General features: G+C 52.7%; 1 long non-coding RNA gene and 1 other non-coding gene across 2 annotated transcripts; both read right to left on the bottom strand.

Moving 5' to 3' along the window:
* Positions 1–7,268: 7,268 nt before the first annotated feature.
* LOC110340875 lies at positions 7,269–9,666 on the bottom strand. Its single transcript, XR_002382706.2, has 2 exons — positions 9,370–9,666; positions 7,269–7,413 (listed from the first exon to the last, which is right to left on the bottom strand). It is a non-coding gene; the product is annotated as an uncharacterized LOC110340875 (long non-coding RNA).
* On the bottom strand, positions 9,146–9,331 carry LOC121141665. The gene has a single exon (XR_005878629.1).
* Positions 9,667–25,901: the final 16,235 nt, after the last annotated feature.

The following is a 25,901-nucleotide window of genomic DNA, read 5'->3' as shown; positions in this document are numbered from 1 at the left end:
ACCAAGGGAGTTCCAGGATAGCCCCCAAAGCCACAGAGAAACCCTGTCTTGAAAAAAAACAAAGAGAGAGGCCAGCCTGGAGAAACAGGTTCGCCCTCACTCTGAGCCAGGCCCAGGTGAAAAGGGAGCCTCAAGCCTTGCCTAGAGAAAATTTGCATTTTGATAAGACTCCCAAGGGAACCTTTGTCTGTTCAATCAAAATGCAACATGTCAGGCCTTCGGGGGCCAATACATAGATTTAATCAAGACAGTGATTTTTACATTGGTCTAAAGCAGGCTGTGACGGAGCCCTTTCTACCTGGCTCCTGGTCTAACGCACACCTTTCTGGGAAGAGATTGGCAAGATGTGGATGTTACCAAGGGAACCAATTACCCGTTCATCAGACGACACAGGCACTGTGAGCTGGGCAATCCACCTCTAGAGTCCCCCACAAAACACCCACAGTAGCATGCATTTCCGAATTGGTCTCTCGGGAACCATGACCCTTGCGTACGAAAGTGTCACAGAACTTTTTTTTTTTGCTGTTTTGAAAAGCATTTTATTATTTTGTGTGTGAGTTGTACGTGAGTTCACACGGGCGCATGCCAGTTCCTGGTACCTGTGGAGGCCAAAAGAGGTTGCCGGATCCCCTGGGGGCTGGAGTTACATGGGATTGTGAGCCACGCCCACGTGCGTGCTGGTGACCCAACCCAAAGGACTAGACGCTCTGCACCACGGAGCTCTCTCTCTCCAGCTCCTCTCAGAATTTTAACCCTGATAATAAACTGCATTATCTCAGTGGGGTTCTGCACCTCTGAGGGGAAAAAAGAAATGGGAGGGACAGGTCATGTAATGTGATTTCCCTGGAATCACGCTGTGCTTCTGGGCTGGGAGGAAGGCTTAGCAAGAAGGTGAAAGGCCACCTAACCAAGGAACCGATGGAGCAGAGCTGAGGAAAGAGTCCCTGCTGCTGCTACGGCACGTGGCGGGCATGTCTACATGCGTCTAACAGCCTGACCCCAGAGCCAGCTCAGCAGATGGTAAAGCCTGGAGTCCTGAGGACTGACGGTGGTCCTGGGAAGGGGCGTGGCCAGCAAGGGCTTCGCCCAAGCCTGCCAGAGAGGATGTCAATAGGAAAAGGTGAATCCGAATGGGCCCACCGTCTTTTCGTGGAAACAGAAAGGGGGTCTGAACACCTCAGCAGAGCGGCCATGTTGGAAACGAGAGTTTTATGTCCGTTTGACCGTCTCGTGTTTCTTTCCTATTCTCCCACTTTCTTTTTTTTTCCCTTTGGTTTTCCGAGACAGGATTTCTCTGTATTGTTTTGGAGGCTGTCCTGGAACTCGCTCTGTAGACCAGCCTGGCCTCGAACTCACAGAGATCCGCCTGCCTCTGCCTCCCGAGTGCTGGGATTAAAGGCGTGCGCCACCAACGCCCGGCGCCCACTAACTTTCAAAAGGGTGAAGGATTCTGTCACAGGACGTTCATGCCAGAGGGTTCCTATGGCAACCAAACTTTCCAGGAGGCGGCGGCAGAACAACTACAGAGCCGTAGGACGCTCAAGTGCACATTGGGTTAGAAGGATGGCCGGGCTGGGGATGGGCCTGGGGGAGCGTTTGCTTAGCGCGCTCGGGCCAGCCCCCAACCCCCACCCCCAGTTAGAGCCCATCACCTCCAGAGGGAGGACAGGAGAAAGGCGGGGTCTTGCTTTTCACTCGGTTGCTTTGCCCGGGGCGGCTGATGGCGGCTGTGTTCTGTCTGTATTGCATAACGGTTACATAATTCTCCCAGCTGGCAGGCTGGGGACAAATGACCTTCCAGTGACTTACACGCATGCAAGCTGTATAACTGATCTGCAAACCAAACCCGGAACAAGCCACCCAAAGCCCAGAAGGCTTCTGCCTGTGAAAGTTACAAGAGAATGTGTTTCTGTGGTCTTCCTGTTAGCAGTTTAAACAGCGGCTTAAACCAAACAAGCGCATCCATTCTGTGTTGAAGAGCTGAGTCCTAAGGGCTTCCCACCCGAGAGCAGCAGGGGCAGGGGTAGGAATGAGCAAGGCAACCGGGACACACTCAGAGCAGCCGGGGTTGGAGGCACAGGCCTGTAATTCCAGCTACCTCTGGAGGCCCTGGCAGGCCAGTCACAAGTCTAAGGCCTGGCTGGCAGCCTGGACTACAGAGTGATGAGTTAAAGGCCAACCTCTGCAACATATCAAGATTGTCTCAAAACAAAAAGCGAAACTGAGGGCTGGGGGCATAGTGGTAGAGTACCCGTCTAGCAGGCTGGAGGTCATAGGTTCAACCTGTGTGTGTGCACGCGCGAGCACACACACACACACACACACACACACACACAAGCAGGACCAAGATGGAGGCAGCAGGCTTCTAGATGTGGTGAACGGACAGGGCTTTACACGGCGGTGATTGTTTTTACCTGTCAGAGTGTGTTCCGCTCCTGTCATCCCCCAGAGAAAGGCTGGGGATCCTCTCAGTGGGCGTATTTGTTAAAAGAAGGAGGAGGAGGAGGAGGAAGAAGAAATGCTTCTCAAACAGGCTACTTCATGAGGAGTAAGCTTTCCTACCCGCTCCAAAGAAGAAAGCACGGGCAAATTTTAGCTCCATTTCCCAGGAAGCTAACCCCCCTACTTCGGAGCCTGCTGGACCTCAGGAGACTGACCCAGCACCCCCAAAGCCCTGCTTGTGTGTGCCTAGCGTGCTGGCCTGCCGCCTGCCCGGGCTCTTCCGGTCGTGGCCACATACTCTGACCTTGGGTTTAGCTGAAGGTCACCCCGTTGGCATTTCCTGGCTTCCTTATCTAAGAGTAAGAACCCCAATCCCATCCTCCCCAGCCAAGCTGCTCTCCTCTCCCACACTTTTCTCTGGTGTATTTCCCATCTTCCCCCAGGGATAGGAAGTTCCCTGAGGGGTCGGTCCCTGATGAGCCAGCAGTTAGTGTCCAATTAAATTCGATTGGGATCCATCTGAAAGCTCAACTAAAAGTGATTGATGCACCAGAAGGGTGTTAACCGGGCTCACAGGACCACACTTCCGGAACCCTGCCTCCCTTTTCCCAGTCAGCATCCGTTTCCTAGGGGATGACAATCAGTGATCTAAACCATGCCGGCTCCATCCCACACTCTTCATTTCGGGGTGTTCTTGCTTCGGACACTTCTTTTTCTTTTTTTCAAGATAGGGTTTCTCTGTATTGTTTTGGAGGCTGTCCTGGAACTCACTCTGTAGACCAGGCTGGCCTCGAACTCACAGAGACCCACCTGCCTCTGCCTCCCGAGTGCTGGGATTAAAGGTGAGCGCCACCAACGCCCAGCACTTTGGATATTTCTAAACCAATAATGCCGAGACCCTTTAATGCAGTTCCTTGTGTCTCGGTGACCCCCAACCATAAGATTATTTTTGCTGTTACTTTGTCAACTGTAATGTTGCTACCAGTTATGAGTGGTTATGTAAATTTATTTGGAATTGGATTTTTGCCAAAGGGATTATGACCCACAGGCTGAGATCCAGTTAAATCCTTAGCGCTCGGGGAATCCACACATTGGCGTGTGGCACAAGAATCCTGAGGAGCGCCTCTGCGTGGAAAGACATTAGAAACACGTCCTTGTCCCACATGGGGTCGGCTGTTCTAGGACAGAAGCACAACTGGGACCAACTGCCAGGTTCCTAGGCATGAGGCCCACCCTGCAGCTGCGTGGCCCACATAGCTTTCTGCTGAAGAAAGTCTTGGCTTAGAGTGAACCCAAGGCTTTGTAGTACCGGCGACCGATGTAGGATTGCGCCTTCTAGTGGACAGGAAGAGGAGTTAAAAATAAGAACTTCTTATTGCCCGTGTGTCACGGGTACTTTCCCTCATCCCCTCACCAAGTAGATTAAACCAGGGGCCAGCGAGCCCCAGGGACCTGTCTGCCTCTGTCACATGCCACCATGCCCAGCCTTTTCACTCGGGTTCTGGGGATCAGAGGTCCTTGGGGCATGAAGCACAGTTCCAACTCAGCTATCTCCCAGCACAAAGGCCTTGGCCACAGATTTCAGGGGCGGGCCCTAACCAGTCCTTATGGAATCCAGAGAGATGGTCACAGGGGCTCAGGACTGTCCAGGGCATGCCGAGACCTCATCTTAAGCATGCTTGTGTTGTCTGGGGTCAACTAGTCAGCGGCGAGGCTGGGGGGGATCCAAGGAAGAGACAGAAGGGAACCAGGGTTGGCTGGGAACTCTTCCAGCCACTGTGAAACATTCCGGCTCCTTCTGTGGAATCTGTATTCCCCTGAGCCCCAATGGCGGCCAGCAAGCTAGTCACGGGAGCCTACTGCCAGGCAGTCAATAATGACATCAGCGGAGGAAGAGGCCACTTCAGGGCAACTTTTTAGTCAGAATAGGACCAGATGTTAGGTGCTTCCTGGAAGGTCTGGCACCCCAGCCGCAGGACACCCTGCCTCGTGATCCTCTCTCACTAGTCCCAGACTCTGCTAAGAAATCCCCGAGCACACTCAGCATGATGGTGGCCTTGTACCCACAGCATGAAGGCAGGAGGAGGCATGGTCACTAATTCAAGGCCAGCTTGGACTACACGGAGAGTTCCTGTCTTTAAAAACCCACCAGGACCCCAGCAGTGGGGATTCTGTGGCAGGATGGTGGGGAGATCAGCCTGAACTATGTAAGTACCAAGTCACTCAGAATTGGGTGTGAGATCCTGTCTCGAAAGCCCCGCCCAAGTGAACCCCAGGACCCCCAGCGCCCCTTCCTTGGCTGACTGGAAGGACCAGGGGCCCTCAGTAGCTTTCTGTAAGCTGTCAATCAGACACATGCTCAGTGGGGGCCCAGGAGCTGATGTCGCAGAAACTGTCAAACCAGCACTGCACAGGACTGAGGACCTGTGAACAAGGGGCCCCAGTTGCCCAGACAAGTTCTAGGGGCAGACTGCAGCCACCATGAAGACACCACATTCTGTGGGCAGGAGAAAAAAAAACCCACACCACGATGAGTCAGGGACGTGCCACCAAAACAGTCTACTCCAGAAAGATCAGTGCAAACTGTTTTTTCCAGTGCGCATTGCCCCCCTAACACGTTAATTCGGGCAGCAAACAAGTCTTTTTCTAGAGATAGCTCTCGGACCACGGCGCTGCTTTCGTGGGGCCCAAATGTGGATGCTGAGGCGATGCCAGAAGCTCCCTGCCTTGGTAGCACCGGGCTCCTTCCATGGCACAGTGAAAGGTTCAGGCATTACGCTGGCCGGCCCTGTTACCTGGCAGGATGCACTCAGGCAACATTCTGGCCAGCCCTGAGTTCTGGGAGCACCACGCATGTGCAAAGGACCCCTTTAAAGGACTGACCCCTGCCTGCTTACGCTCTCTCTAACGCTCTTGTCTCTCTCATATCTTATCTTCTCTCAGCTCTGCACGGGTTGGTTACCTCTCACCCCCTTCCACCAATAAACTCCACTGTGGGATCGTTGAGTCACGGTTTGTGTCTCGTTACTGGATAAACCTAGACATTTTAACAGCACACGGACCCACTTAACCCCGTGGAGCACGTCACCATCGCAATCCCCGTAACAAGGCACTCCAGGTGCGAACAGGGAGGGACACGCCCAAGTCCACAGGGCTGGCTGGTGCTAGAGCTGGGACATGAAGCCCCAGTGAAAGCCCAGGTGTTTCTGCCTCCACGCTGAGAGCCCTTCCTAGGTCACCTAAGGGGCTGCTGGACACCAGAAACCTCCCTGGTGCTGCCACCGTAAACTTTAAGTCCTTCAGAGGATTGGTCGGTTGCAAACCACCGAAGATCTTACATCGCAGTACTGAAATGACAGCCCCGCAGTAGGTCCTCAGGAGCTGGCGGATAGTGGGATGGACCAAGAGGCCCATGCGTCACGCCCGGTGACATAACATAAGCCAAGGGGACAGGCTCCTGGCCCAGCAAGCCAGTGCTCCGCACTATGCAAACACCCCAAGCCCAGTGTGGGAGACAAGTCGCTCGGCTTTGCTCTTGCAAATAACCAAACGCCCCTTCGCCAGCAGTGTACCTAATGTGACAAGGTCCCCTAGACGTGCAACTGGGCAGAGGTGGGGGGGAAGGGGGGGACAGAGGTAGTTCTGATCCTGCTAAGGGCACTGGGCTAGAGGAACAAGGGTACAGGACAGAGGTAGTAAAAATGGATGACCCTAGTCACGACCTTAAGGCTCTCGGGAGAGGGAATGGTCTCCCCACAGGAAACGCAGTGCCCATTCCATACACCTGCAAGGCCGGCTAGAAAGGAGGCCACGTGGGTTTCAGAGGTACACCAGCTGAGACCGGAGATGTGTCATCAGCTGAGCCCACTGGCTACTCTTGCGGGGGACTCAGTTTGATTCCCAGCACCCACAGGGCACCTCACGACCATCCGTAACTCCAGTGTTAGGGGATTCAATGCCCTCCAAAGACAGACCTACATTCAGGCAAACACACATACTCACATACACACCCACGCCACACCCACCCACAGTACACCAGCCAGTTTCAGTAACCCTAGGGCACACAGGTGAGCAGACTCCAGAACACTCAGTCTGTCTGGTAACTCCTACAGAGAGGGCAAGGAGCACTCACAAGGCGTGGAACCTGAGACCTTGGACATCTCCCAAGACTATATATATTCTAAATTTAGAGACAAGGTTGCTTCACATGTCACATCTTTTTTTTTTTTGGTTTTTACGAGACAAGGTTTCTCTGTATTGTTTTGGAGGCTGTCAGTCCAGCCTGGCCTCTAACTCACAGAGATCCGCCTGCCTCTGCCTCCCGAGTGCTGGGATTAAAGGCGTGCACCACCAACGCCCGGCCACAAGTCACATCTTTAAAAAAAGATTTTATTTATTTTATGTATGAGAGCTCTATCTTCATGTATGCCTTTATACCAGAAGAGGGCATCAAATCCTACTGTAGATGGTTGTGAGCCACCATGTGGTTGCTGGGAATTGAATTCAGGATCTCTGGAAGAGCAGTCAGTGGGTTTTTTTGTTGTTGTTGTTGTTGTTTTTTTTGGTTTTTTCGACACAGGGTTTCTGGAGCTCGCTCTGTAAACCAGGCTGGCCTCGAACTCACAGAGATCCGCCTGCCTCTGCCTCCCGAGTGCTGGGATTAAAGTCGTGAGCCCGGTTCAGCCAGTGCTCGTAAGCTGAGCCGTCTCTCCGGCCTCCCAAGCCATCCCTTACAATTTAATGTCCTTGAGTACACTGTGCCCCAGCACCTGGGAGGCAGAGGCAGGTGGAGCTCTGATCCTGTCAGACAAGCAAGCAAAGCAGAGTGTGGTCACACGCCATTTATTTACAAAGCCATCAGAGAGCAGTCTTAAGCTGGAGAACACCCCCGAGATCCCCCAGAGTCAAACCCGACAGGCGCAGGGCCTGGTTCTCATGCAGGGCACAGGCGCCAGTCTTCCCGCCGGTGACCTGAAAGAGAAAGCATACACGTCAGTCTTCGCCCACTTCAAGTCTCAACGCTTAGTTAAAGCCTCCAGCCCACAGGACACTCCCCCATCCGGCGGGTGCACCATCCCTGCTTCTACTTAAACGTCTTATGTGCACACATGCTGCTGGCCCTGTGGCCCTTCCTTGGGAACCTGCTGGTCAACAGCCACAAGCCAGGTCTCTGGTGACAAAGGCCCCGCAGCTCAGCACTGGTTCAAACTCACCGTATCTGACCTTCCTCCTCCCCTCCCACCAAGTCCTCAGCCCTGGCGTCTGCCTGACCCACCTGTGCCTCCCTCCCAGGCCCACGCCCCTGGAGAGTGCCCACGAGAGCAGTCTCCTGCTGTCCTACACTGTCTGTTGACGTCTACTTGGACAGATGCCGAGTCCCTTAACAACCAGGACCTGGGGCTGGAGAGATGGCTCAGAGGTTAAGAGCACTGACTGCTCTTCCAAGAAGTCCTGAGTTCAATTCCCAGCAACCACATGGTGGCTCACAACCATCTGTAATGAGGTCTGGTGCATTCTTCTGATGTGTAGATGTACATGGAGGCAAGATGTTGTATTCGTAATAAAAAAAAAAAAACCAGGACCTGAGCCACACTAAGCACACACGCTAGTGGCATACCTTAACTACTGCAGATTTGGATGTGTGCCAGACCCAGGACCGCCAACATGGTGACCACTGGCCCCACAGGGCTACACTAAAATACAAATTCCAGTCCCTCAACCACACCGACAGCACATGAAGCCCCTGGTTGCTCAGGGGAGTCCCGGTGAACTATTTCTACCATTCAGAGTCTGTCTGGTTATACTGCTGTCTTTTTGTTTTTTAAAGATTTATTTATCTATCACACATACAGTGTTCTGTCTACACGCCAGAAGAGGGCACCAGACTGAATTGTAGATGGTTGCGAGCCACCATGTGGGTGCTGGGAATTGAACTCAGAACCCCTGGAAGAGCAGTCAGTGCCCTTAACCTGTGAGCCATCTCTCCAGCCCCTATACTGCTGTCTTATACAGTGTGGCACGGATTCACAAACGTACGTGTGTCTTCTTGTTTCAACTCCACGAGGGTCCAGGCATGTACCCAGTAAGGAGAGCGTTTGCCCAGCATGCACACTGCCTTGGCTTTGGTCCCCGGCGCCACATAAAGCAGGTGTGGTAGAGCCTGTAAGCCAGCAATAAGGACGAGGAGGCCACCCTCAGCTACACGACGAGTTCAAGGGCACCCTGGGCTAAACGAGCCCTATCTTAGAGGGTGGAGGTGCTATCGCGGGCGAGAGATGGCTCAGCAGTTAAGAGCCCTTGCTCTTACTGAGGACCTGGGTTCGGTTCCACACTGGGGCTCACAACCATCTCCTAATTCCAGTTCCAGGGGACCTGGTACCCTCTTGTGACCTCTGAGGGCACCAGGGAAACATTCATACACATAAAAATTAAAAAAAATCAATCTAGGCCGGGCGTTGGTGGCGCACGTCTTTAATCCCAGCACTCGGGAGGCAGAGGCAGGCGGATCTCTGTGAGTTCGAGGCCAGCCTGGTCTACAGAGCGAGTGCCAGGACAGCCTCCAAAGCCACAGAGAAACCCTGTCTCGAAAAACAAAACAAAAAAAAATCTACAACGAGGGGCTGGAGGGAGGAACCATATTTGCTTTTGGAAGAAAGCAAACGGCGTCAAAGCCACGCGGGGTTCTGAGGCGCACTCGCAGGGGTCCTGTTTGCAGTATCATACATGATCACCAAACTGCTGCTAGGGTGTCCACACCTGTTACTGCAAGTTCCAGTCCCGGGGAACGCGTTCCCCTGGGCATTACTGTAGGTCAAGGTCGGGCTGTCTGGTACAGGGCTGCACCCACCGCGGGCGGGTCCAGCCACACAGGAGCCTTTCCCCAGACCGTGCCCCGCAGGACCCTGCAGCCGGGCGGGACGGACGTACCTGGCTCACCGGGAACTCTCCTGGGAGCACAAAGCAGCTACCGCGCGACTCCGTCCGGTCGCCGGGGCCTCAGCGGGTGGCCTCGTGTGTGCACGGCCGGCACTGGGGACCACCGGGCCCAGCGCATCCCTGCAGCCCGCCCCCCACCCCCGGGAGAGCTTTCCGGAGCCCCGGCCGAGGGGTTCCACGCCGCCGCCGCCGCCGGGCCGGGCCAGAACGGGCGGGCGGCTCGCGCTCCACGGCCAAGGCTCCGCTCGCTACGAAGCACGCGCGCTCGCCTCCCCCGGCGGAAGCAGCTCCGCTAATGCACTTCCGACCGGAAGCGAAGACTTACCATCGAGACTGCCGCTAGACCGGCGCTCTAGCCTTCGGGTCATCCCGCGCGCGGCCTTCTTAAAGGGGCCGCGGTCTCTGCGGCTGGAGCGGTCCCGGAGCTGTTTTGGGCCTCGTCTGGCTGGAGGGCGCACGCCTTTAATCCCAGCACTCGGGAGGCAGAGGCAGGTGGGTCTCTGTGAGTTCGAGGCCAGCCTGGTCTACAGAGTGAGTTCCAGGACAGCCTCCAAAACAATACAGAGAAACCCTGTCTCGAAAAACCAAAAAAAAAAAAAAAAAAAGAAAGAAAGAAAAAAAAGAGTCTACCCATCAGACAGTCTTGAAGACACTTGGGAAACTATTGTAAGAGAGACTCAGGGAGGTTTCCGGGACCCACGCCCACCCCACTTCTCTGCTCCCACCAATGTTTTAGTTTCATCCTTTCCACACTGTTTAACTTTGGTTGTCTGGTTTTGTCACTGGAACAACTTTGCTTGGTTTTACTCTAGTTTACCAGCTTACTTGATAATTAAACATGTAATTAGGACAAATGCAACAGCACAGACAGGTTCGGGAACTGTGGCATTGGGCTCTTTGTGTGTGTGGGGGGTTGGAAGTCTGATCATCAGGGAGAGGGGCCTCCCCTGTCCCTCAGGCTAGAAACACCCCAGTCAGTGAGCTCCCCTGGGGGACTGTCTTCCCACCCTGCGTTGCCCGGGCTGGCTGAGAACTGCTGGGCTGGAGAGGTTCTCCTGCCTGAACCTCCACGGCCATGGGCGGGCGGCGTGTGAATCTGCTGAACTGTTTCTGCCTCCTGGAGCCGGAGAGGGCCATTCCCAAAGTTAGCAGAGCCAGAAACAGAGAAAGCCACTGAGCAAGAGGTGCGTTCCCAAAGTTAGCAGAGCCAGAAACAGAGAAAGCCACTGAGCAAGAGGTGCGTTCCCAAAGTTAGCAGAGCCAGAAACAGAGAAAGCCACTGAGCAAGAGGTGCGTTCCACGGCCCCGTGTGCCCCCTGGTGGTGTCTCCGAGTAGTGCAGCCTGCGGTGCCAAACCTCCAGACGCCTGCCCTGGCCTATGACCGCTTCCCTGTGGTCCGGCTAGTTTCCCGAAGGGAAGGCCAAGAGTCCCACGTCTGTTCAGTCCACGAGGAGGCTGAATGTCTCAGCTGGTCACCAGTACACACAGGAATCACGAAGAAGCAGGTTCTAACGCCGGCAAAGGAGAGCCTCTGTGACGCGGCAGATGGACTTGCCAGCGAGAGTGAGGGCATGCAGGCAAAAGCCGCCTTCGTCCATCCCTCCGTCCGTGTCATTTAAGTGCCACCAGAAGGTGTGGCCCAGGTTTAGGGTGGGTCTTCTCACTTGAAACGGTCTAATCCAACAAAAATCCCTCCCGGGCGCGGCTAGCGGCTTGGGTTTAGTTGATTTCAGATGCAATCAAGCTGGCGACAAGACAGGGATGTCCTGTCCAGGTGCGCCCATAAGCAGGGGTGGGGCTGTAGAGTTTACATAGGAGTTTGAGGGGTTTGGGTTGGTGGTGTGGCTCGGGGGACAAGGTTGTGGGTTCCTTCCTAAACACTGCAGAAACGAGCTCCTATTGCCAGCAGGGGAGGGGCTATTGCAGGGGTCTGCGTCTCTTCTGCAGATGCAGGGTGCCCAGCAGCTGGCCTGCGCTGTCCACGGGAGAGCAGGTGGTCTTCTGTGCGTTTCTTCAGAACGTTGCCGCTGTGTGATGAGGGCATCTGCACCTGTACCGAGGGCAGGACCCTGCAGGGGGCAGGACTCCGGGCCTCAAAGGCTCCGTCACTGATCTAGAATATTCACTGCTTGACTGTGTAGGGGCTTTGCACCACTGTGACTGGGGGTCCTCTCGTATAGTATATTAAAGCTTTTGTTGTACTGGGATAGGACCCAGAGCCTTTTGCATTTGAAGCAAGCACTCCTGGCCCTTCTTCTCATCTTCAAAAAAAAAAAAATGTAATGGCTCAGCATGAGGGATTTGGCTGGACAGAGATGTGGTCACATTATGCTCTCTTTAAATATTTTTAGATATTTATGTTTATTTTTGAGAGAGGGTCTCATTATGTAGCTCTGGGTGTCCTGGAACCATGTAGAGCAGGCTGGCCTCAAACCCAAGGAGATCTCACCTGTCTCTGCCTCCCAAGTGTTGGGATTAAAGGTGAGCGCCATTATGCCCAACTTAGATGTATTTATTTGTATGTATGTGTGTGCATGTGCACCACTAGTGTGCAGTACCCATGAAGGCCAGAAGAGGGTGTCAGGTCTCCTGGCACGGGCATGATACAGGTGGAAGAGCAGCAGGCGTCAGTGTCGCTCCGGCCCCCATATTATGTCCTTTATAGAGAAAGCCCTCACCGTGACCATCCTAACAGGTCTCACAAGCCAAGCTCCCTCTCAGGGAGGATCTCAGCCACCTGTCTGAATGTTGGTACAAGTGCCCAGTGTAGTGAGATACCCACCCTGCCCACACCTGTAGCACCGACCATGCCTGTTTGGGTGTGATCACAGGTGGGGATATGACGGGGGACAGGACTAGATCTGGGGTCCCAGACCCCACCGCCCTCTCTTCCATGTGCCCCAGAATGGCTGCCCAGGCCCACCTCTTACTGCTGCCTCGAGTGTGTGTGTGTGTGTGTGTGTGTGTGTGTGTGTGTGTGTGTGTGTGTGTAGCTTTGATGTTTCTACAGCCGTCCTAATGGGATAGGCCTGTTACATAAATACAGGAAACTCAATTAAGTTTGCATTTCAGATAGGCAATCATGGGTGGGGAGGCATTTGTGTGTATATTTACATTAGTGCATTGTTATTCTGAAGTTCAAACAAGCTATTCACATTCACTTACCCATTTTGCTACCTGTAGTGAGGGGCTGCCCAATGGAGGATCTGATGGGCAGGTGGGGGACCACAGAGAGGGGTGTCTGATGGGCAGGTGGGAACCTCAGAGTGGGTGTTGGGCAGGTGGGAACCTCAGAGTGGAGCTTGGCTCACAGATTTGGAGGGTACGGCCCTGAGTTCCCTGAGGCAATGCTGTGGGGAACAGCACACAGGCCTGCCTCCAGGCTCCTGCTTGAGTTCCTGTCCCTTAACATTGAACTGTGACCTGGAAGTCTAAGCCAACCTCTCTGTCTCCTAAGCTGCTGGTGGTCATGATGTTTGTCACAGTAACAGTCATCCAAACGAAAGACCTATTCTTGTGCATAGCTTTCAAGAGCATCACAATATTTACCCTGAAATCACTGGGTTAGAAGAGTTTTGCCTTTCCTGTTGACATCTATGCTAATCTGGGAGGTGTCCCCTGGGTCACCTTTGTTCAGCACCTGAGGGACACTCTCCTTGAGCTCAGGCAGGGGTGAGCAGACAGACATGGGTGACAGGATAGGACTGGGGTTTTCTCACAGGGATAGTGGGGGGGAGTGGTGGGAGGGGGCCAGAAAGACAGACTCTCTGGACAACGAAATCATTTAAAGTCCCAATTCCTGTCACCCTTCAGGCTGCCACAGGGATGCTGGAGAATGCCGGGCGCTAAGACAGACTCAGCCGTCTGTGCTCCTGCGGCTCCAGGGGCGGGCGACAGTCCCTGTGTGAGGACACATCACCGGCTCATTGTTCTGACTCGGCCTCTGCCCCATCTGTAACGGCCGGAAGGAAAAGGGTGAGCGAGCCCACGCTCCTGGTGCAGATCATTCCCTCTGGCTCCTGGAAAGGCCTTCGAGGAAGAAGGTAGTGGAGCTGAAGAGAAGGGAGCCCCCCTCCAGACAGAGGTCACCAGAGGTCACCCCACCTGGGACCTGCGCCCTCTACCTGAGCACCCCGTGGGAGAGGATGCTACAAGGAGCCACATCGGTTTCCTTCCTGGGTAGCTGGTTGCTGTCAGCCTTCCTGGACACATGTCCAGGGTCCCGGCTCTGTCGTGGATCTCCACGAAGACGGTGGTGTCTGGATGTTATGGACAAGTCGTGTCCATAATGGAGAGTCTACGTGGCTCGAACACTGTCCCAGCAGGACGCCTTGCTGATGGGCCACTCTGAGCAGTCATTTGTGTTATTGTTGTAGTTATAACACAATTCTGGAGGTGAGTAATGTTGTAAAGCAAAGAGGTTCACTTAGCTCTCTGTTCCAGAGTTCCGGCATCGACCTGGCTCTGGTAAGGGCCTCGTGGGGTACAGAGGAGTGCAACAGGGAGAAATCACATCGGCAGACAGAAAGCCACAATCCCTCTTGTGAGTACACCCTGATGGTCTGACCCAGCGGGTGTGGCCGCTTATAACTTCCAATACACAAACCCATGGAGACACAACCAAACACGGCAGTCAGTGGGAGCCAGGACACATACTTGTTCATTGTCACATTTTGTAAGGCTACATGACGGTAGGGAAGAGGTGTGTGTGTACATATGTGTGTACACGTGTGTGCACATGTATATGTGCATGTGTGTGTACATTTGTGTGCATATGTATGTATGCATGTCTATGCTTGTGTGTGTGCATGTGCAGGGCAGAGGACAGCCTGGGATGTCATCCTTAGAAACACCACCCACGCTGGGCGGTGGTGGCGCACGCCTTTAATCCCAGCACTCGGGAGGCAGAGGCAGGCAGATCTCTGTGAGTTCGAGGCAGGGCTGGACCGACAGCCTCAAAAACAATACAGAGAAACCCTGTCTCATAAAACCAAAAAAAAAGAAAGAAACACCACCCACTTTCTTTGAGACAGGGTGTCTGCCTCACTGGCCAGGTACTGTGAACCCCAGGGGCCTGGTCATCTCTGCCTCCCCAGCGCTGGGAATGCAGGCATGCACCACTGTGCTTAACTTTTTACTTGGGTTTTGGGGACTGGATTCCAGGCCTTATGCTTGCACAACAAACACGTTACTGACTGAGCTATCTCTCCAGCCCCTGGGGAAAGTTGTACCCATTTGTTTTAAGATTTATTCTTTTTTTGTTTGTTTGTTTGTTTTTACGAGACAGGGTTTCTCTGTATTGTTTTGGAGGCTTAAGATTTATTCTTATTTTAAGGTATATGAGTGTTTTGCCTGCATGTGTGTCTGTGGACTACGTGTGTGCTTAGTGCCTGGAGAGGTCAGAAGAGGGTGCTGGGTCCCCTGGAACTGGAGTTATAGATGGTTGTGAGCTACTATGTGGGGTCTGGGAACTGAACCAGGGTCCTCTGTAAAAGCAGCCATTGCTCTTAACCCCTGAGCCATTTCTCCAGCCTTCGACAGCTCTAGTAATTAGCACCAAGTGACACTTGAAGGCAGGATGGTAGCAAGTCACAAGCCACTGTTTCCCCAAGGTGTTTGCTTTGATACCTGCAGATTGTTTTTCTCTCCCTTGCTCAAATAGCCTGGATTTGAGGTCTCAGTGGCTTAGACTGTCCCGAGGCTAGCTACTACAGTCACCCATCAGATTGGTCCTCCAGGAAGAACAGGACAGCTTAGCCTTAGGGCCGTCCATCTTCCCATCGAAGGGGCTCCTTAATCACAGGTGTGAGGCAGCTCACAAAGTCCCAGGTCACACCTGAGCAAAGACACAATTGCAGCCTTAGCACTGAGGCGGCCACAGAGGTTCGGTGCTCTTGGATGCCATCACCGTTCCTCACCCTGGCCCTTCCGGCTCCCGAGCTCCTCCTGGGAGGCGGAGGCAGGAAGCCGGTGGTAGAGAGGGGTTCTTCTCACGTCTCTGCATCTCCCGCCTGCTCCCCCTTGTGCTAGAGCCCTGCTTTCAGCCTGGAAGGCGATTATCAGCCCCGCAACACTGCTCTTGGCGTGAGTTTGGGATTCCAGCCCTGGCGAGTGTTCACCCCCAATGTCTCCCTTGGGGACTCGGTGAGGGAGAGAGAGAAATGTGGCATGGAAGAGATGAAAGGCTTTTTTTTTCCTTCCCCAAATTGGAACCACACTTCAGATGAAAATAATGTGTCTTGGAGGTTGCGATAAGATAGGAGAGGAAATTGCTGGAGACGTGTTCAGGGCTGCTCCTGGTACTTATCTCCTCGTGCCCCTGTCAACCCGAGACGGTGTGTGCTGCTGACAAGACAGCCGGGAATACAGAATAAAGGCTGTCTCGGAAACACGGTCTCGGTTTTTAAAGTGTTTAATTTCATGGCTTCGCCGTGTACGGTTGTTTTCCGATTCCGAGAGGCAGCTGGAGGGAGGAACCAGAGTGTGGCCGCCAATTATTGCCGTGTCTAGCTGGCTTGTCCAATGGCTGTCTTTTGTTTAAGCCCAAATGCATTTTCCAAGCCACTTGGCTTCTAGGATGCTGTGTGTTTCATTTGGCTGCAGCGTTCTGGCAAATCAGCAATTCCAGAGACCCTTGGGTGTGCTCGGCCAGGCAGCTCCAAACGCACCTTCCCGGCTTTAGGGAAAGGATGTCACTTGACAGTGTGAGCTAATCGTGCACTCTCCCGAAAACATGCATGGGTTGAAGTCCTAATTGCCAGTACCCCTGAGTTGTGACCTCATTTAGAAATAGGGGCTTAAAAAGGTTAGTTTTATTTTTAATTGTGTGCGCTCATGGGTATGTGTGAGAATACAGATGTCTGAGGCATTGGACGCCCCTGGAGTTGGAGTCACAGGGGTGTACGAGCTGCCCCAACAGGCTGCGGGACTGACCCCAGGTCCTCTGCTGTGAGCTCTTAACTGCTGAGCCATCTCTCCAGCCCTGGAAGTGGAGCCTCTTTTTCTTTTTTTTTTTTTAAGATTTATTTATTTATTACATATACACTTTTCTGCCTACAGGCCAGAAGAGGGCACCAGATTGAATTGTAGATGGTTGTGAGCCACCATGTGGTTGCTGGGAATTGAACTCAGGACCTCTGGAAGAGCAGTCAGTGCTCTTAACCTCTGAGCCATCTCTCCAGCCCCCTCTTTTTCTTTTTGTTTCTCCACACAGGGTTTCTCTGTGTAGCCCTAGCTGTCTTGGAACTTATTCTGTAGTCCAAGTTGGTCACTAAATAAATGTAAAAAACCTTAAAGAGCTAGACACGCCCAGTTCTAACCCCTGGTTCCTGAGAGTTCCTCATGGAAGGAGATCAGGACAGGAACTCAAGCAGGGCAGGAACCTGGAGGCAGGAGCTAACACAGAGGCCATGGAGGGTGCTGCTATACTGGCTTGCTCTCCATGGCTTGCTCAGCCTGCTTTCTTTTTATTTTTGGTTTCTCAAGACAGGGTTTCTCTGTATTGTTTTGGAGGCTGTCCTGGAACTCCCTCTGTAGACCAGGCTGGCCTCGAACTCACTGCCTCCTGAGTGCTGGGATTAAAGGAATGCACCACCAACGCCCAGCTCAGCCTGCTTTCTTATAGATCCCAGGACCACCAGCCCAGGGGTGGCCCCACCCACAATGGGCTGGGCCCTGCCCATCAATCACTAATTTAAAAAATGCCCCGCAGGCTTGCTTATAGCCAGATCTTGTGGAGGCATCTTCTCCACTGAAGTTCCTCCTCTGAGATGACTCTAACGAGCTAGGACAGGAGGTCACGCTGAAGTCACCGGCATCCTTAGAGAAGAAACAGACATGTGGGAACGCATATGAGATGACAGACCAAGACCGGGCTAATGCCTCTACAAGGAGACCCAGGATTGTCACCACGCCAGAAACTCAGCACGCCCCATTGCAGCCTCCAGTTGGTGCCGCCCTACTGGTGCCTTGAATTTGGACTTCTGGTCCCCAGAGCTATGAGACAATGCATTCTGTTGCTGTAAGCTGTTCTGATACATCTTCTGGTAAGATAGTGAGCATCAGGAGACAAACTCGGTGGCAACCACAAGCCAGGCCCTTGCATTCACGTCTGTGAGATCCCTAACATAGCCTGGGTCTGGCTCAAAGTGTGGCCAACATGGCTGCTTTGTGCACAGGTGCTGGGCTCAAACCCAGTCCTGTGTTTGTGCAGCGAGCTCTTTAGGGACGGAGCCGTTTCCCCAGGTCCTGGATGGATGGCTGCATGAACGGTCTGATTAACTCACTGGCTCCCAATCCCCTTTCTTCTCTGTGAGATCAGGATTATGTCCTTCCCTGAGGTGTGTTCCATACTGAAACACACCAGGCCACAGAGGGTTATAGCAGGCTGTATGGGCAAACAGAGCCCCTGGCACCCTGCACAGAGGCTCTGAGCCTGGCCTTGAAAGCTGAGCCAGTTTCTAAGTAAGCTAGGCTTGCACACCCGCTCTGGTGCCTTAGACTAGGAGCAGAGGTGGGTGGCTTTGTCCCAAGAACCTCTGAATCCTCTTCCCTGCAGGGAGCTTTGTAGCCACTAGATGGCAGTAAAGACTGAGGCTGAAGAAGTCTGAGCCTGGAAAGGGCCGTGGGCACTGCTGGGATGAGGCAGAGGCCCAAAAAACCTGGCGGGGGGGGGGCGGTGTCATCCTCCGGAAGGAAGAACAAGATGCCGACTCCCCGGGCCCTAAGCAGAGGGACACCAGAGTCTGTGTGGACAGGGTGGCTGGGAACCTGACTGGACACAGATCTGAAATCTTGATATGTCTTAGCTGGCTCTGACTGATAGAGGGAAGACATCTGAGAGTGTGCAGAACCCCAGGTTCAAGTCCCGGTGCATGCAAGGGCAGAATAAAGTTTCTTGAAGGGACGAGGGTTCATCTATGTTCCTGCTCCAGCCTCATTTCTGTTGCTGTGATAAAAACAGACCCGCAATAAACAACTTAGTGGAGAAAGCTTGTGATTCCAGGTTACAGTCCACCACCGTGGGGAAGTCAAGGAGGCAGGAATTTCAAACAGCTGCTTGCGTCACATTCACAGTGAAGAGTGGAGAGAAATAAACACACACATGTTTGGTTGCCTGCTTGTGCTCAGCCTGGTTTCTCTACTGTTATACAGTTTGGGATCCTTTGCCTAGGGAATGGTGCCACCCACAGTAGGCTGGATCTCTTAAATCAATACACACACACACACACACACACACACACACACACACACACACACACACACACACACACACCCCTACCTGCAGGCCAACCTGATGGTGCCAAATTGACACCCAGTGTTTTTTGCAAGGGAGGGCGTGGAGCATGGTTACCTAACTAGGGGAGGGGGTGGGGCGTGGTTTTCTAACTAGAGAAAGGTGAGAAGGAGGGATGACAGGTCATCATGGGACTTAGGATGCTCTTTATTGCGTTAGGGTGGGAGCCTGTGTGTCCTTTCTTTTTCTCTCTCTCTTCCTTGTTTGTGTCTATTCTGTGAGCGGCTTTCTCTGTTGCCTGGGGTGGTGAGGGTTGCAACAATTAAGTCAGCCTAGTCACTGATACTGTGTCCTTAACTCAAACAGGAACCTTCTAGGCTTGTTCAGTTACATTTTGTTACTTTGGGAGAATCCTCTACTGTTATTGACTCACAAGCCTGGGCTTCCTCAAGACAAAAATCAACACCATCCTGTAAGATGATTGGGGGGCTTTTGGAGCCCACGGTGAGACAAAGCCAAAGGGGAATGTGTTGGAGAAGGCTTTTAGTTCTTACACAAGTAATTACTTAACGATAGCTCAGAGTCATCAAGTACGTGTTCAGGGCAGGCTCCTCACCCCAGTCAGCTCTCACAGCGACCCTCCCAGGTCGGAGGCAAGAGAAAGAGCAAACTGGGGTTCAGAGACGCAAATGGGTGGGGGTGTAGTAAGTCAGCCCCCGGAGTCAGGGCTCAGAGCAGGTTCCAGCCTTACTGAGCCCACTGAGGGTTAGAAAGATGTTGAGAAAATGTACGGAATCTCAGTGTGACAAGAGATGGTGACATGGGGCTGGAGAGGTGATGGCCCAGCAGGGAGGAGGGTACACTGGTCCTGGGGAGGACTGAGGTTCAGCTTCAGCACCCAGCAGGGAGGAGGGTACACTGGTCCTGGGGAGGACTGAGGTTCAGCTTCAGCACCCAGCAGGGAGGAGGGTACACTGGTCCTGGGGAGGACTGAGGTTCAGCTTCAGCACCCAGCAGCTCACAGCAGCCTGTAACCCCAGCTCCTGATAGCCTCACACTCTGTCCTGGCCTCTGCAGACAACTACCCTCACTCGTACATGTTCCCATCTGTGTATACGCAAAATTAAAAGTAAAAACAAATCTCAACTAAAAATGTGAAGAAACTAGAAGATTGCTCATTGCCAAGTTCCCGCCCTCCCAAATGTTCTGTGGAGCTTAAGAAAAGTTGCAGGGCAAAAGTGTAAGCGTTTCGTCGGGATGGGTCAGGACAGGATGGAACAGGAGTGGGTCAGGTATTCTGGCACTCGGGAGTCACAGAAAACTCAGTGTTACACAGCTCAGGTGGAAAGGTATCCTGGAGCTCGGGAGCCAAGGACCACCACAGGTTGCAGTAAGCTTGGCAGCTTACAGCCTTGCCTCAGAGAAAGGCTTCTCCGGTGTATCAGCTCCGCTCCGGCAGGACAGGGTCTTCCAGCTGGAGATGTTCGCCTAGTGTAGCAGTTTTGCTCCGCAGGAGGTTTCTCGGGCGAAGTTGCTACAGTTCAGCTCTGCTCCTGGAGAGCGGAGAGCAGGGAGCCGGGAGCAGAGTGTAACAACTCCGCTCTGCCAAGGAAGGTTTCCCGGGCAAGTGTTACAGCGCTGCTCGCTCTGTTCTGCTCTGCTCTGCCCAGGGTCGCCTCTGCTTGCTCTGCTCTGCTCTGCCCAGGGTCGCCTTTGCTCTGTCGCCGCCGCCGCAAAAGAAGATCTTCACCCGAAGCTCATCCAAAGGTGTTTATTGGAAGACAGCTGGACCAGCCAAGCTGAACATACACAGGGTTTATATAGGGATTCCTGGGGTTGGGGAAGTTTTTCTAGAGTAGGGATTGGTCCGATTTCAGTGCTGAGCTCAGATTGGCTAGAGCTCTGCTCCGGGATTGATTACTTTTTTACACAGGATTAGGGTCAGATTTGGCTCTGGTTTCAGGGCCAAAGTGTGCTTCTCTCTCTGGTCCTTTTTAGCCTTTTGCCTCCAATTTTAGGGCCAGGGTACATTTCTTTCACTGACTCTGATTCCAGGGACAAAGTGTGTTCCTTTGGCACTGGTTTTAGGGTCAGGGTACATTTCTTTGGTTCTGGTTGCAGGGCCAAAGTGTGTTTCTTTGGCTTTGCTCAGGGTGTGTTTCTTTGACTGGTCCCTTTTCCCTACAAAAAGGACTCCATAGAGCTGGGCAGTGGTGGCGCACACCTTTAATCCCAGCAATCGGGAGGCAGAGGCAGGCGGATCTCTGTGAGTTCGAGGCCGGGCTGGACTGACAGCCTCCAAAACAATACAGAGAAACCCTGTCTCGTAAAAAAAAAAAAAAAGGCTCCATAGTTTGAAAGGGCTTGGGAAATGCTGGGCTGAGCCCAGTGTGCAGAGTTCTTGGCCTCTGAGAAGAGGGTGGGAGGGTGGATGGTTCTGGAAGGTGCTGGGCCACAGACCCTCTCTCAGAGTTCACGCTTCTGATGAGGTGTGGGTTCCACGGGACACGCTTCGGAGAGCGATGCTCTGTAAGCTCCCTGCAGACCAACTCTCACTGTGATTGACAACTTAGCCCCCTTCACATGCTCCCGCCCCAACCCGGAACTTACAGTAAGTTAGCTACCGAGTCTGCAGCCTGGACTCCTCTTGCCTGGACAGGCCTGAGCCTTTTGTTTGGCCTCAGGATCAGTGGTGAGGGCTGAGGCTCAAAGCGGCTCTGTGCACATGTGTCCTGTGAGTCTGTGTCGGTGTGGATGCATGCATGTGCACACATGTGTGCTGTATGTCTGTGTCGGTGTGGATGCATGTGCACATGTGTGCTGTATACCTGTGTGGTTGTGGATGTGTGCATGTGCACACATGTGTGCTGTATGCCTGTGTGGGTGTGTATGCGTGCATGTGCACATGTGGGTGCATATATGTGGGTGTATGTGCGTGTGGAGGCCAGAGGCTGTCTTCATTAGGTTTTCCATTGCTGTGATGAAACGCCATGTCCATAAAGCAAGTTGGGGAGGAGAGGGTTTATGTAGTTAATCTCTTGCTTAGCACAATTTGTCACTGAGGGAAGTCAGGACAGGAACTCAGGCAGGGCAGGAACCTGGAGGCAGGAGCTGATGCATAGGCCACAGAGGGGTGCTGCTTACTGACTTGCTCCGCAGAGCTCTCTCGGTCTGCTTTCTTATAGAACCTAGGGGGCTAGAGAAATAGCTCAGAGGTTAAGAGCACTGACTGTTCTTCCAGAGGTCCTGAGTTCAATTCCCAGCAACCACATGGTGGCTCACGACCATCTGTAATGAGATCTGATGCCCTCTTCTGGCACGCAAGGTACATGTGGGAGGAATACTGTATACATAATAAATAGATCTTTTAAAAAAAAAGTTAAAAAAAAAAAAGAACCTAGGACCCCCAGCCCAGGGATGGCCCCACCCACCACAGGCTGGGCCCTCCTCCACTGATCACTAATTGAGAAATGCCTACAGCTGGGACATGGAGCTGAGTCATTCAGCTAGCTGGGCAGCCTAAGGCTCTCCTGGGATCTACCTGTCTCTCCCCCACACCCCCGAGTTGGAGTTACAGATACCTGCTGGGGATGGAACCCTGTCTCAGAAAAATATGTTAAGATAAATAAATAAATAAATAAATAATGCTGGACGGTGAGAGTGGTGCACTCCTTTAATCCCAGCACGCAGGAGGCAGGCGTGGCTCTCTGAGTTCGAGGCCAGCAGCCTGGTCTACAGAGTGAGTTCTAGGACAGCCAGGGCTACACAGAGAAACCCTGTCTCAAACAAAACAAGACAAAAACAAAAGCAACCTCCTAGATGACTCTTAGGTGCAAAAGCTTGAGGCATGACTCACACTAATTAATTCTGGTGTTTACCCATCCATCAAACACAGACAAGGCTAGATCCGTGATGTGACCCAGGGGTCAGAAGCAACTTGAGGAAGCCCCTGTTCCAGCCTTTGAGGAGAGCATCATGAAAGGTCAGTCCAGGGGACAGTCTCCGTCTGATGATGCTGACCCGTGTGGGCACTGAGACAGTCTCCGTCTGATGATCCCCAGTACTGACCTGTGCACCCCTCTACAAAAGTCACTACAGACCTTCCACAGAGGTGGCAGCTCCCCAAGCCCCTTGCCTTCTTCTCTGGGCCTCTGCCTGGCTTTACCCGCTAGACGGTGGCAGAGATTATGTGTGCAGCTTGGCAAATTGCTTGGTATGAAGGCAGGGTCACCCGGCTCCAGACTGCTCTCACCTCCAAGGGCCCTCTGCAAGCATAGGGGTTCCCAGAAAAAGCCTCACATGTGACTATAGATTGAGGGGCTCCCAGGACCCTCAGACTTGATAATTCTCTAGGCCAGGCCACAGAATTCAGGAAAACAATGAGCAGCCAAGCCCTCTGTGTCTTGAGTTCCACGTCTGCAGATTCAACCAATCTCAGTTCAGAAACAGTCAGGGAAAATAGTGGAGTCTGTATGAATTTGCACTGACCTTCCCCAATCATTACTCCACACATAACACAAGATAATAACTGGTCTCATGACAGTGACGTGAGATTAGAGATCGGGACTAAAATCCCATCAAACTTTACTTTAATAAAATGCTTTTATTAAAATTATGAGATTTTCCTTTTTAAAAATCTTAGGAATTTTTTTAAAACATAGGTGGTACATGTGCCCCCCACGTATGTGCGCGTGTGTGCTGGTGCACACACATTGGCGGGTCCTCCCATCCATGTTCATGGGCATGTGGAGGCCAGAGGAGGACATTGTATCTTTCGCAATTACTGTCTTCTTCTTCTTCTTCTTCTTCTTCTTCTTCTTCTTCTTCTTCTTCTTCTTCTTCTTCTTCTTCTTCTTCTTCTTCTTCTCCTCCTCCTCCTCCTCCTCCTCCTCCTCCTCCTCCTCCTCCTCCTCCTCCTCCTCCTCCTCCTCCTCCTCCTCCTCCTCCTCCTCCTCCTCCTCCTCCTCCTCCTCCTCCTCCTCCTCCTCCTCCTCCTCCTCCTTCTTCTTTTTCGGAGACAGGGTTCCTCTGTATTGTTTTGGAGGCTGTCCTGGAACTCACTCTGTAGACCAGGCTGGCCTCGAACTCACAGAGACCCACCTGCCTCTGCCTCCCGAGTGCTGGGATTAAAGGCGTGTGCCACTAATGCCCAGCTTTCTTTTTTTTTTTTAAGGGAGGGTTTATTGCTGCACCTGCAACCTGCCGTTTCAGCTAGGCTGGCTTGTGAACAAGCTTCTGGGACTCTCCCATCTTTGCAGCACAAGTGGCCATGTTGGTCATTCACATAGGTGCAGGAGATTTGAACTCGCACTCTGTTGTTTTTACAGCAAGCCCTCTTAGCCACAGGGTCATCTCCCCAGCCCAGATCTTAGGAATTTTCATTTGGAAAATCTTACGTGCCACATGAGGGATTTATGTTAGGTCTAGTTATGTAGAACAATTGTCCAGTCACAGTGACTATTCTAGCTAACAAAATACAGTCTGGGGCTGGAGAGAAGGCACAGAGGTTAGGAGCACCGGCTGTTCTTGCAGAGGACCAGAGAGTTCAGTTTCCAGCACCCACATTGTGGGCCACAAGTCCCTGAATCTCCAGTTTTAGGGGATCTGCCACCTGTGGTACTGCATGCACATGGTGCACATATATACAATCATTAAAACACACACTTAAATAGATTTTATATAAGTATCTTAAATAAAATATACATCCTAAAAAATTGAGCCTGTGCAACATAAGCCCTCAGTCACAATGCCCTGCATCTCATGAGTCCAGAAATACAAAACAAATGACTGTGGACTGAACCCCTGAGCCAAATCAAACTCCTCCCTTTTAAAGAAGCAAACAAATTCACAAAACCCTGGTTTGCTGAGACACATTCCTGGCTTTTTGGCTCAGCAACTCAGGCATCTGAGGATTTATATTTCTGTTGCCGTTTAGAGCAATACTCTCACTGTTGGTGAGGGTACCACACTTCAGGAGACCCTGGTGTGCGTGAGGCCTGTGATTGGGTCATGGACGGTCAGGTGACTCCAACCTCAACAGTGAGAAAGTGGCTGCCGATGCTTTCCTCCCTTTCAGTGTTCCTGAGTCTGGGTTAGATGCTCGGAATGACCTTAGCCGAACAGCACTGCCAAGGGGAGTCAGCACCCCGAAGAGCTCTACCCGCAGAGTAGGCAGGAGGCGTTGGGGACCAGTGGATAGCAGCGAGTTCTGCTGGTCCTCCTCTGCTCCTTGTCCGTGAGAAGGCAAAGCCCTTACTGAAAAGTGGATTGGAGTCCAACATCTGCCAGTGAGCAGGCACCGAGCTGCAAGGCTGCATGGTTGGGGCTTGGATGGCTTTACATGCATTACATGCAGGGTCTGCCCTGGCTCCCTTAGTTCTTCCAAGAGGTGACCCCAGCAAGCAGAGGAGCTCCCTGTCTCCCTGTCTCTGTGTCTGTCTATCTCTCTGTCTCTGTTGTGCTGCTCTCTCTCTCTCTCTCTCTCTCTCTCGCTCTCTCTCTCTCGTTGCCTCTCTGGGTGTGAAAAAAGCAAACTCTGACCTTTGCCCTTGGACCCAGGCTCCCAGTCAGTGGTGGGTGTAGGACCCTGTGACACCCAATGTCAGGAGTGACCAAGCCCTAGGCTGTGATGCACCTGGAGGGACAGGGATGAGGCTGCGGGATTTTAAGAGACTTTTCTCCCTAAAACATCTCTCCCTGGATGCTTGCATGATTTGAGGGGAGCGGTGGGAAGGGCGGGGGGCTCTCGCCACCTCTTACAAGGATCTGTGAAGTGGATGAAGGAGGTGGGAAATGAGTTTCTAGTCTTTGAGAACAGAAAGAGATTTCCACTCTCGCCTGTGGCCTAAGAAGACAAATAAACCCTCGTTATTGGATTAAGATCACAGGGGCTGCCGATGGGGCCCACTCTCCCTTCATCCGTGGCGGTAGGATCTCCAAAGAGCTTGGCTGCGGTCCAAACCTCGCCTGTGCCGTCTGGGCTCTTTGTTCCTCTTGGACATTATCTAAAAATAAAAATAAGGTCCAAAGCTCTCACGAAAGCCATTTAAGATCACATGGTGAGTGGAGTCATTTCCCAGACAAATATAGGTCTAGGCACAAAGGGAAGACAGGAGGGAGGGGCCGATGGGGCGGCAGGTGGGGACCATGACTGTCTATCTGAACCACAGTCAGAGCCTCGGCAGCCTGAGTCTCAGGATGAGCAGAGAAACCGCAGATTAGAGCAAAAAGGGATAATTTGTTTGAAAGCCTGGCCCAAGAGGCTTTTCACTGCAGGAAAATTCATGA

The sequence above is a fragment of the Mesocricetus auratus genome, unplaced genomic scaffold (assembly GCF_017639785.1).
Source record: "Mesocricetus auratus isolate SY011 unplaced genomic scaffold, BCM_Maur_2.0 Super-Scaffold_100007, whole genome shotgun sequence".
NCBI classification, from domain to species: domain Eukaryota; kingdom Metazoa; phylum Chordata; class Mammalia; order Rodentia; family Cricetidae; genus Mesocricetus; species Mesocricetus auratus.
Note: the sequence above shows the minus strand (reverse complement) of the source record. Positions and strands in the feature narration are given on the sequence as shown.